The 11,791-nt window shown below is 44.1% G+C and overlaps 1 non-coding gene across 1 annotated transcript; it reads right to left on the minus strand.

Annotated features, from left to right (window-relative positions):
- Window positions 1-849: 849 nt before the first annotated feature.
- Window positions 850-922, minus strand: TRNAM-CAU (transfer RNA methionine (anticodon CAU)). The gene has a single exon. It is a non-coding gene; the product is annotated as a tRNA-Met (tRNA).
- Between the last annotated feature and the right edge of the window lie 10,869 nt (window positions 923-11,791).

Here is an 11,791-nt window from a genome sequence, read left to right on the forward strand (position 1 = left end):
TGTTATACAGCAGAAACTAACATACCATTGTAAAGCAATTATACTCCAATAAAGATGTTAAAAAAGAAAAGATAGGTGGGTCAGCTTAGAGAATCCTCCCTTTGATTGGTCACCTCACACGGTCGCTTGGTGTACACACTGCATGATCCCCGTGGGTGCTGTTTACACAGAAGGCAGTGGGAATTGGGTCTTCGGGGCTGTGCCCCACAGAAGCTGGACTCTCCCAGAGGTAGGCTTGGAGGTTAAAGTGCAAATGTGTATTTGGGAAGTACAGAGAATACCAGTAGGGAATTAGGGGATGATACAGAGAAGGGAAGGGACTTCCCTGCGGTGCAGTTGTTGGGAGCCCGCCTGCCAATACAGGGGACATGGGTTCAAGACCTGGTCCAGGAATATCCCGCATGCCATGAAGCAGCTAAGCCTGTGCACCACAACTACTGAGTCTGTGCTCTAGAGCCCATGAGCCACAACTACTGAGCCCACGTGCCACAGCTACTGAAGCCTGCACGCCTAGAGCCCATGCTCTGCAACAGGACAGGCCCCCGCAACGAGAAGCCTGCGCACTGCAGCGGCCCCCACTCGCTGCAACTAGAAAAAGCCTGTGTGTAGCTACGAAGACCCAACGCGGCCAAAAATGGATAAATATATTAATTTATAAAAAAAGACGACTACAGAGAAGGGAAGGCAATAATATAGGGTGTGCTACCATGCCAGCTACCACAGTGGACAACTGGAGCTTCATCCTGTGGGGAAATCTGGGAAATGGTGGAAATACACACCTCAGAATGAGCCCATCTGGGGGCCAGGGAGTTGTGGGGTTTATACGCAAACGGAAGAAAAGCTTAACGTTGCCCCCTCTGAGGTTCGAACTCAGGACCTTCAGATTATGAGACTGACGCGCTGCCTACTGCGCTAAGGAGGCAACTAGAGTTGTGGGGTTTATATAACAACTGCCTATAGTCATTGGTTGAAGGTATTAATTCCCTGGCCCTCTGGTCTGCTGCATGTGGGCAGGGAAGATTTCTGGTGAAAAGATCCCTGAGGTGAGAGATACAGGTAATAGCATCTGGATGTCACTTGAGTGCAAACATCCATGGGGATGGAAGGGGCGTATACAGCATCTCTACCAGCAGCCTTGCATTCTGGGTCTGGAAGTGACACAACAAGCAACTCTCTTTTCTATCCATTGATAAATGAGGATGAAACTCTTAATCTGATGTCGATGAAACAGTATGAGCAGAGTGATTAAGTGCTGTTGGGAGTTTAACAGTTCCTGGGTTTTAATCCCATCTTTGCCCCTTATATAGTTTACCTGTGTAATTTTGTCAATTTCTATAACTTCTCTATGCTTCAGTCTCCTCAGTTACAGAACTGGTACAATAAAGTGGTTGTGAGGATTAAATTAGGTGATATAAATAAAACACTTAAACATACCAGGTTGTTAGCGTCAGAGACGAATAAGTGAGTCTGCTCTCATATAATTTAAATTTTAATGGGGAAAATACTTGAGCAATCATATTATCTTAATATAACATGATAAAATTTAGGATAGTGGCAGGCACAAAGTATTTTGAAAGCAGTTAGCACACCCTGAGGAATCAAAATTACTTCCCGAGAGAGGTGATGACTAAACTAGACAAGAGGGACTGGATGAAGAGAGAGACGTGTTACGTGAAGGGAATCGTTTGTTCCATGTAAAGGAATGTGTACCCCACTCACCTTTTTCTCATTTGAGTTGTGTGGGATGCAGAGCCTGAGGAGTGAGCTTAGGCCATTCCTTAAAAGCATTAGCACCTAACAACCTGTGTGAATGCAGGCAAGTCCCTCATCCTCTCCAAGCCCTCGGCTCTCCATCAGACCATGAGGGACCCTGCATAGTGATAAGGGCTATGGCTCTGGCCAGGCAGGCACCTTGAGAAGCTCTGGTTTTGTGGGTGGTTGTATGGCTGCTGCATCCCACGATTTAGAGGGTTTGTGCTGGGAGTGCCTGCTCCCTCCCATGCTTCCCATATGGAGTTCTCAGCTCTTTGCCAAATTTCTCCCAGCTCCTTGGTACAGAGGCTGCCACAGCCTGGTCCCAGTTGGGCTGTGCTTTAGAATTTGGCTTTTTGGGGTACATTCTCCAGTTCGGGCCTGTGATGTGTTCTTGCTTATGTGGTTTCCATCAGTGCCTGCTGGGATTTGGCTGGCAAACCCCCAGCCCAGACTCAGGATAGAAGACAATGGGAGCCCCTCACAGGACTGCCCCAAAGTGTGGAAGGACCATGCTGTCTGTGTCTTGGGTCTCAGATGAGGTCTTTAATGCATGATTTGGTATCAGAACTAGGCTTCTGGTATTTGAGAGGTAGCAGAGCTTTCAAAACATCACATCAGAGGATGTAACTTTCAACTCTGTGACCTCCCTTTCCACTGTGAAGGTTGGTACTTAAGAGGTTGGATAATTTAGTTTAGAGGGAGGATGTTAATATAGTTGCTTCTCTACCCAAGAGGACTAAGATAGCAAAATGAGTTTCAATGCAACTTAGCTGGTCAAATGATTGTGTTAAGACCCACGGAAGTCACCTGGCTTTTCCACCTCAGCTGACCATTTGTAAGGAAGCTACCTGCTCTCATCAGATCGTTTCTGTCTCTAATCACCTATGTCCATCATATTGTAGAGAAGCAAACTACTTATCAGTTAGGACTTAGTTCTCAGTTAAAGTTAGGTTCAGTTAAAGTAGTAGTAAAATCAAAACAGCAATAGCTTAAACAAGGCAGGAATTTGCTCTTTTATCTCACTCTCATATTTCTTTCTCATATTAATGTCAGGATGTAGGCTGGCCAGGGTAGCATGGCTGCTTTATGCCACAAAGTCTGTAGGCACCCAGGCTTCTTCTGTCTGTGGCTCTGCCATGCAGGACCTCCACAGCCAGGGTTATCTCATCGTCCAAGATAACTGCTCCTGTTCCTGCCATCATGTCCACAATCCAGTGAGTAGGACGAAGCAAAGTATAAAAGACTGTGTGATACCTCTCACAGGTCCCTTCCTGGAAGTTGCATATGCCTTTTTCCCTTAAATACCATTGGACAGAAATCAATGGTTTGGTCCTGCCTAGCTGCAAGGAAGTCTGGGAAATGTAGTCTTTTTTTCCTGGGTGGCCACATGCCTAGCTGGAATTTGGGGGTTCTGTTACTCAATGAGGAAAGAGGGAGACTATATTAGGGGACAACTGGTAGTTTCTGTCAATAACCGGATTGGACTCTTTACAGTGGTTTGTGATCTTGGGCACAGAACTGCAATTTTCTGAGCCTCAGTTTTCTTATCTGGAAAATCACTATAATAATATTTACCTCATTGAGTTTTTGCAAGGATAACACAAAATTAAATAATGTAATGTTTGTCAAAATGCTCTGTCAACCAGAAAACACCATACAAGACATTATTAGGCAATAATTTGTTTTTTAATTAAAAAAATAAATTTCTCTCATTATGAAAATGGACAAAAGGAGGAGCACAGTAAACACATTTTGAATCAAATAGAAATTACTTTGGAGACAGAGGCTGATCTAGGGGAAAATGTGGAGTTTCATCTTGTGAAATCAGGCAGAAACTCTCAAAGGCAAATATTCAAATGTGAGTTTTCAATTGCACATGGAAAGATGACGTATTCCACTCATAAGGAGTTTCCTTTGGTATTTCAGCATCATTAGCCTCAGCTCAAATCTGTAACAGGAGAGGCACTCATAACAACAAGTAGTAACAAAACCTTCAAAGAGTTTTTACAACAGAAAGGCTTTATTTGAATTAGGGGAGAGGGTCTTAAAAAAAGCCCAAATCCATTTGCCTATTTTGCCTAATAAGGTAATACTTTATAGCACATGATGCAGTGCTCTGGGAAAAGAATCAGCATTTTTTTCTCTTTATTTTAATGGGACCTGATGTAATAGGAATGGACTGCAGTTAATATTGCATATAATTATTTATGAGACTTGTAAACACCTCCTATTGCCAAGGCTCCTGGGCATATGGACAAAGTTGGAATGTTAGGTAGTAAATAGAAGCTGACTCAGCAAACACAGCTGCAAGGTCATTCTGTTAGTGGGCTCAATGGAAACACTGGCTCTTCTTGAGGACAGAAGTAGACAGACTCTCTGGGGAGAAAAATGACCAGGTTAGAGGCAATGGCCTCTTCTTTGGCCTGTGTTACTGTTGGGAACCACACTTTGCTGGAGGGAGGAGGTCTCCACAGTTCTTTGTGCCCATAGTGTATGGGCCTTTGCCATACTGGTCACTGAAATCACAGTGCAGCTCACAGAGGGGCTGATTCCATGACCCATGGACCCAGGGAATCACTTGAAGTACAGTTTTCTTGTTTTACGCGGAAGGAGCTGGAGGTGGGGAGAGTAAACTGTCCTCTGATTTTCTTGTCATATAGAAATAGCCACAGTAACACAGTGCTTAAAATAAACCTCGAATCAGGCATATTTGGACACAAATCCAGATTCTGCCAACTAATACCTAGATGTTTTGGAGTAAATTACCTATATTTCTGAATTCTGCCAGGTTATTTTGAGGATGAAAACAAGGTGTAGTAGACACTCAATAAATGCATCTGAGAGCTAGCTAAGGGATATCATAAAGAAGAAGGTCAAATACAGTTGACTTGTAGTTCCTTCTCTGCCCAGTGAAGCAAATGGGGCCTTATACTAAGCATGGTCACGTCCTCAGAGTTTGAGTTTTGAAGGCACCGTTATTTGTCCAGAGCATTCTAACTCAGAGAAAGAGGTAGGTTTATAAACCAAAGCATTATTTATGGGAAAAAAGTCTTTCTGACCTAATTTCTTTACTTTCCTTAATCTATTTCACCTTCAGTTTTGGATGTTTCAGACAGTAGCCTTCAGTGCAACTTTGATGCAACTTTATCATAATACACAAAACTTAAAACTAATGCTTCACATTTCTGAGACCGTTAAGAACACAGTTTTATTGGTCTCAATGATACAATAAAAGAATTACAAAATAAACATTTGTAGAGACCTCTGTAGTTTATAAAGTATTTTCATTTCCCAACACCCTGTTAAATAGGTCAGGGAGATACTATTCTTTTTCTCAGATAAGAAAATGGAAGCTCAGAGGTTGAGGAACCTGTCTTGGGTCACCTAAATGGAATGGCCGTGCTGTGGTCGTTTAGGTTTAGGTTTCCTGTGCCTCAAGTTCATGCTGATAGCCTATTGTACTCAAGTCTGTGAAAGCCCCATTTCAATAGATCCAGGAGGATATTTGAGTCATTTCCCATAAAGATCAACCTTTACCTTTGGAATTGCTTGGGCCAACTTTTGTTTCATATGCATGTGTTGCTTATCACAATGTCTTGTGTTTCTGTTGCTCATTTCTCTGAGAAAATCCAGGCACATTCCAGACACTCAAGTCTAATCAGCTCCGATAGCAGGGAAGCAGGATTGGACAACCATGGGGGTTATTTGGCGCGTTCCCAGAGGCTGTGGGGTAACCTGTTCATTTCTGGCATTCCTGGAACAAGAATGAGCCCCAGTCACCTGCCATCTTAGGTGTTCTAGGTACTTGGCTGGTTGTCCCCCTCCTTAGGATCATGCTCACATGACCCTGCTGCCGACCTCCTGGCTGTCCTCCCTTCTGTGCCTAACTTCTCAAACAAGTAGTACACACCTGCAAATTCTAATTCCTCTGCTCTTATCTTCAACCTGTCGACCTGGCATTAGCTTTTTTTTTTTTTTTCCCCTGGCATTAGCTTTGATCTTTCCTCTAACTTATTTTCTCCAAAGGTCACCTCCAATATGAAGATCTTTATATGTTTTCTCAGGTTGCTTTCTCCTTCACTTAAACTTGGCTTCATTCCTCTTCTTGAAACTCTCTCTCTCTCTTAAATCTCCTGCTCTGGTTCTCTTTCTAGCTCTCCAGATACCATTTTCTCTCCTCTCCTCTTCTCCCTTTCCTTCCCTTTCTTTTCTTCCTTCCTTTTCTTTCTTTCTTCCTTCCTTCCTTCCTTCCTTCCTTCCTTCCTTCCTTCCTTCCTTCCTTCCTTTTCTTTCTTTCTTTCTTTCTTTCTTTCTTTCTTTCTTTCTTTCTTTCTTTCTTTCTTTCTTTCTTTCTTTCTTTCTTTCTTTCTTTCTTTCTCTCTCTCTCCCTCCCTCCTTCCCTCCCTCCCTCCTTCCCTCCCTCCTTCCCTCCCTCCCTTCCTTCCTTCTTTCCTTCTTTCCTTCCTCCCTTCCTCCCTCCCTCCCTTCCTTCCTTCCTCCCTCCCTCCCTTCCCCCTCCAGCATCATTTTCTTCTTACATTCTACAACAGTGTGTTTAACCCATAGTCCTCTAAGCTTTATTCACATTTCCCTCTTACATACAGTTGCTTCTGTGATTTCATCTCTGACCCCAATTTTGAATGACTCCCAAATCCAAGGCTCAAGCTACGTGTTCTTTCCTTGGCTTCCGCCTCTAATCTCCCGATGCCTGTGGCACAGCTTTACCTACGCCTCCAGCCACCACCTTTAACTTGCATCTAAACACTGACTCTTCCTGATCGCTCCCAGGCGTCTTCATTTCTGTTGGTGGTGTCATTCCTCAATTCACCAGAAGCCGATGTTTTGTATTATTTTGGGCTATTCCTTTTTCTTCCTCCAAATGCGACATCAAAACTCTTTCTTCCTAACACCTCTCAAACCCACATCCCACTCTTCTGTTCCCAATGCCATTGTCATGGTTCAGACTGCCTCTATTGCAATGAATAATCTGTCTTTCTTTGGTTTCTACAAACGGCTGTACCATCCTACATGTTGTTGCCCCTGACTAGTTCTCTTTTATTTTCATTTGATATGATTTATCTCTATGCTTTGAGCTGCCACTTCCCTACCATATATTGTTCTATGCACTTCTTCATCCAATTTTAAAAATGAAAGAGTTATAATATAACTCAAACAGAAACCAGTTTGCTCTCTCAAGGAAGCCATAGACTCCCATAAATTTTAACGGGGTCTTCGCTTCCTGATGCCCTCCCCTATTTGGGTTGAATGCAGGTGGTAAGGAAAACGAAATCATCTGTTAGTCTTCTCTTCCTGTGTTGTGGTTTCTCTGGGCTGATTCCCTGGTTGGAAGAACTGGCTCCCACAGTGAGGTTTGATGTGCTGTCTCCGGGCTGTGGTTGTTCCGTATTAGACTTGAATGTATGCACTGCTTAGCCTCCCAGACATGGTTTGCAAAATTCTTTATTGTTTTTCCCTCTGGGGAGCGATAAGGTATAATGTTCCTTATTGATTTTGGAACTGTTTCTACAATACAAGCAAACACTTATCTGAAAAACCTTGTACTAATCACAGAAAAATGTGACCATGTGGGTCCTGGAGTGTAAGAATTTCCATAGCTATAGGTCTGTGGAGACTTTTCTTCTTATTATTCAGGGTTCTGTTAAAAATAGTTCTCTCAATGGAAAATGAACAATGCAGAAACAGGATATTGGAACTCTTTCTGCATTAATTCTCGTGGTAGCTTAAGATTAGAAAAACCCTTGCCTGCTATATCTCCCTGTAGGTGACTCAGACCCTAGATTTCCTTGGTTGCTGAGTGTTGAAACGTAATGGAACTTCTAGCCCCATAACCTTAAGACGACTCTGAGGGACTTCCCTGGCTGCCCAGTGGTTAGGACTCTGCGCTTCCATTGTAGGGGGAACGGGTTTGATCTCTGGTCAGGAAACGAAGATCCCGCAGGCAAAAAAAACAAATAAATAAAATAAAAAACAGAAGAGTACTCTGAATACCAGAGGGGACATTATTTCTGGCTGCAGGGCACAAAGATTGTTGGTGACAGCCTGGACAGATGCCCTCCCCCACCCACCTGCCCACCTTCCCCACATTGTGTCCTGCCCTTGGTTCTAGTGTTTGCCTCCTGCTTGAGTGAAGAGATTTACGTGAAATCCAGTGGGCCTACCCTCAGACTTGCAGGGCCCAGGACGAGAGTACAAATAGAAGCCCATATATCTTACGTCTAAATAGTGAAAGTTATAAGTCAAGCTACAAAATGTTAAATAAAATATGTTCTATCTTTCTATCTTGACAAACATATCTTAATAATGAACTGCAAGGCCAGGTTTAAATTTCGACTTTTCAAAATCTTCAAAGTCTGGTTCCCAGACATCACCCATCCTTTTCCCTTCCCGGCATCAACTCCAACGAGCACCAGGAGGGGCCTGGCATGCCCACATCTGAGTTCTTTCCGCTCTCCCCTTCAGTTAGCTGCCCCTGGGGCTTATGTGGCATTTGCCAACTATGCAGCCCATTCTCGGTAAAACAGACCTGGGAGGAGACCCTCGCAGGCCCAGCAAGCAGGCTTGGGGATGTTTGGGCAAGAAGTTCCAGGATCCTCAGCGCGCAGAGATTGGTCTAGAAGCGGGATTTGAGTGCCCCTTGGCCACGAAGACTCCTTATCCCGTGGAAACTGGTTATAGCCACAGTGGGTGTCCAAGGCAGGACTCCGCTTGCTTGGGTCTAGGAGAAGCACTGAAATGTGTCAAAAATCTGGGAAACACCATTTGGAGGCTCTTTCACTCTGACTTCATGTCATCTGTTAGGGGTGGCTCCCACCTGGTATAGAGAGCACATGAACCCCTCGGACAAGCCTTCAACTATATTATTGGCCTGAAATACCCCCATCCTGTATTTCCTTTGTTAAGTTTTGCCCTCCAGCATCACTGCTAGGCGTCCATGTAACCCTGGTACAATTTCAGCCTTTGAGAATCAACTGTCTGTTATGGTTCAGTGCCAGTTCCAGGGGATGCCGTGCAGTAGAAAGGTAGAGTCCTAGGCTTCCTTTCAATTCTCTCTCTTGCTTCCCAGATGTCCCCCACACGCCCACCCCTTCCTGCGCCGACTGTCAGATGCCTCTTCTCTCATCTCTTTTGTCTCCTTCACCCTGCCCCCTTCCTCATGCTTTCAGTACTTTGAAAATACCACCCCCTTCCCAGCCTTTTCTTTTTACCTCTTTCTTCAGTCATCAAAACTCTCTTTCCTTCAGAAAAGCTGTGTTAAGTGTATGAAAAATTTTCAGATTAATCCGAAAGAAAAACTGGAAAGGTGAAGAAGTTCACCTTTAAGCACCAGGCTGCCTTTGTCCACCTTTGTGTTGTCCCCATTCTCCCTTCTCAAAATCAGCTCTCAGGAAAGAATCCTAATAGATCATATGCGCATCTCTGATGTGGAAGACAAGACCTGAATTCTTCCAAAGTACGTGCCTGCCGTGCCGCTGCTGTGGGGCTGGGGAGTAGTATTTTAGGGCACTTGAAAAGGCTTTTGTCTTGAGGTGCTGGATGCCTGCAAAGTATGAGGGTCCCACCTTCAGGAGTGAGTCTACATGTCCTGAGGGACACTTTGTAGGAAGACTGTAATGGCAACCGTTTATGCCCAGTTTGTGCAAATTGGGATTGTCTTCCATTTAGGCAGGGAAGCGAAATGCATGGAAGCTTCTATTGTGACTGAGCACAAAGTGTTGAAGAGCCTGTTCCCAACGGTTTAGACAGGGCTACTCCCTGCCTTGCGTCGCACCTCCTCCCTCTTCCAGCACTCTGACTTCAGGAGTGGACGCAGCGTGCGCATGCAGTCACAGGTTCTGAGGTGGTGCGTCTGTGTTCTCTGCCGTACCTCCTTTCAGAACGGATCAAAAGGATAGAAAACATAAAGATTATCTTGTCTTTCTGATATAAACAATCTGTGGCTGCAGGAAAGGGGGCTGGAACTTGCGGCCTAGGTATTAATCACATTGATGGTTTGCTTGCCGCACAAACGCCATTTTAGGCCTGCGGAGAGAGAGGCCAGGAAGTGCTCTTCAAGTATGGATACATCAGTAACTGGGACACGTGTGTGTGTGTGTGTGTATGTGTGTGTGTTCATGAATGTTACCAACTGAAGTGGTATGCAGTTCTATTTCTGTAGTTCTTACAGTGTAGTTGAAGTTACTCCTTCACATTCTCCAGGGAAGAAATTGAGAGATAATTTTAAGTATTGATACAACAGAAGTCTGGAAGATGTGCTCTGTGTTTGAACTTTGGCAAAATGTTTTTCCTTGGAGGAAACTTTGAAGGCTGAATGGTTGTGGATAGAGTTCAAGTTTTGAAGTTAGATCTGTTTTAAGTATTTCCCTGTGTGTGGGGCTGGCTTGCTTATTCTCTCTGATCCCATTTATTTATCTGTAAATGTAATGATAACTTTCAAATCTTTCTGGGTTACTATGAGGATTAAATGAAAAGAATTTATGTGAATTGTACGGCAGGGAGTTGATACTCAATAAAATTTAGAGCCCTTCTATGGCCAGAGACTGCTTTTGCCCAACCAATTTTCATATCCCTGTTTTGTTTAGCACCAGAACCCTGATTGCATTCAGATGGCAGTGTGCTCCGTAATGAGGCCATATTTCCCAGCTTCTTTGGCTGCTAGATATGGTCACGTGACTAAGTTCCAACTAATGAAGTGTAAGAAGTTGTTGGCTGGGAATTCTGGGAAAGTGCCTTAAAAGGGAGACAATCAACTAATGCAGGCTTTTAAAAATCTTTAACTCCCCAATTCCCCTGGAAAGTAGACATGATGGCTGGAGTTGCAGCAGCCATCATGGATCATGAGGCAACCTTGAGGGTGGTACAAAGAATTGTAGAGAAAGATAGGTATCTGGATCCCTAATGATAGTGTTGAGCTATAGTACCAGCTGAGGACTGCCTACATCCACCTCTTTTTTTTTTTTTTTTAATTCGTGAGCTAAAGAAATTTTTATCTTGTTGAAGCATCTGTTATTTTATTTATTTATTTTTTTGCGGTACGTGGGCCTCTCACTGTTGTGGCCTCTCCCGTTGGGGAGCACAGGCACCGGACGCGCAGGCTCAGCGGCCATGGCTCACGGGCCCAGCTGCTCCGCGTCATGTGGGATCCTCCCGGACCGGGGCACGAACTCGTGTCCCCTGCATTGGCAGGTGGACTCTCAACCACTGTGCCAGCAGGGAAGCCCGCATCTGTTATTTTTGGCCTCTCTCATTAAGCAATGGAGTGCAATTCCTAAAACACCTTTCCTTTATGCCCATATGCTCTTATTTAATCCTCACATTTATCCTGAGAGTTAGTATAGTTCTTCCTATTTTACAGACAAAGATACTTAAGTAGAGGGAGTTAAATATTTTGTCACACATCACGTGGCTATTTTGTGCCACTGCTGATTTCTGACTCTATTTATTGTACTTTCTACTATGAAGGGTAATCTTGGGTTTTCTCCAGATCCTTCTCTTCTAGGTCTTCTTGGCTGTATGGCATAATGGCTAAGAGTTCAGACTCAGGAGCTAGATTGCCTAAATTTGAATCCTGGTTCTGCCGTTTATAGCTGGGAGATTTACATGCAAGTTGCTTGATCTCTCTGTGCCCCAAATTCTTTTCTGTAAAATGGGGATAACCATAACCTCACAGGGTAGGTATCAGGATCAAAATGAGTTAACGTATGTAAAATGCTTAGAACAGTGCCTGGCATATAGAAAGAACTATTAAGTGTTAGCTATAATCATTCCTTTTTTTCTACAGCAGGCAGACGAATTTACTCACTGGACGCAAAGCCTCTCTTAGGACCACAGCTGATGTTTGAATGCTTTACCATTATTTCTCTCCGTGTTACAGGCTGTGGGTATCCTTAGCTAGTCCTGAGACCTTCCTGAGAGCACATGGGTGCAAGTGGAGGCTCCATGTAATGGCGCCACTGATGGCCTGGGGGGCCCGGGAATCCCTGGGGGTATGACGTGATGTCTGTTACGCAGGGCATGG

Source organism: Tursiops truncatus, chromosome 3 (assembly GCF_011762595.2).
Source record: "Tursiops truncatus isolate mTurTru1 chromosome 3, mTurTru1.mat.Y, whole genome shotgun sequence".
NCBI classification, from domain to species: domain Eukaryota; kingdom Metazoa; phylum Chordata; class Mammalia; order Artiodactyla; family Delphinidae; genus Tursiops; species Tursiops truncatus.